Source organism: Seriola lalandi, unplaced genomic scaffold (assembly GCF_002814215.2).
Source record: "Seriola lalandi dorsalis isolate HSWRI2012SDOR001 ecotype SW California unplaced genomic scaffold, Sedor1 jcf7180002054887, whole genome shotgun sequence".
NCBI lineage: Eukaryota > Metazoa > Chordata > Actinopteri > Carangiformes > Carangidae > Seriola > Seriola lalandi.
Window position 1 is genome coordinate 10,442 of NW_019525439.1, and position 599 is coordinate 11,040.

Consider the following 599-nt stretch of genomic DNA (forward strand, 5'->3'; position numbering starts at 1 on the left):
AAGCTGTGAAGCTCTGTCCTCAGTCCTCAGCTCCCAGTCCTCTAGTCTGAGACACCTGGACCTGAGTAACAACAACCTGCGGGATTCAGGAGTGAAGGTTTTGTCTGCCGGACTGAAGAGTCCACACTGTGCACTGGAAACTCTCAGGTAAGGACAGACACTGTCTGATAGAGGAGGAAGAGGTGAAATATTTAATCACTTCACCAGAACAATTACAGAGACTTTTTATTTTCTTATGTTCCTCAATGAAGAATAAAATGAAATAAAATGTTTCCTGGGAAGAAAAAAGAAACAAGAGCCAGAAAAATTTGTAAAAAAAACAAGGACTTTTGTTTAACAAACTAAAATACAAAAGGTAATTAAAGATGTTTTTTTAGATTCTAATGAACTAAACAACCAGGTTTTCACAACATAACACGTAGATCTCTAAACTAAGTTCAGAGAACAAGAAGTGCAGGGTCAGTTAGATGACGTAGCACCCTCCTTCACACAGCAAGGAGTAACACAGCACAGTTCTCACGCTGTTAAACACTGGCCCACTGCCACTGACTGGGCTTCCTCTGTCCACTCTCATACCTCCCACTAATTGGTGAGTGGAA

The 599-nt window shown here is 41.1% G+C and overlaps 1 pseudogene across 1 annotated transcript in view; it reads left to right on the forward strand.

Annotated features, from left to right (window-relative positions):
* Nucleotides 1–599, forward strand: part of LOC111671864 (protein NLRC3-like) — a 13,618-nt pseudogene that overhangs the window by 10,435 nt on the left and 2,584 nt on the right. The window contains exon 7 of the transcript XR_015438659.1: nucleotides 90–147. The product of XR_015438659.1 is annotated as a protein NLRC3-like (transcript). The remainder of the gene's footprint in view (nucleotides 1–89; nucleotides 148–599) is intronic.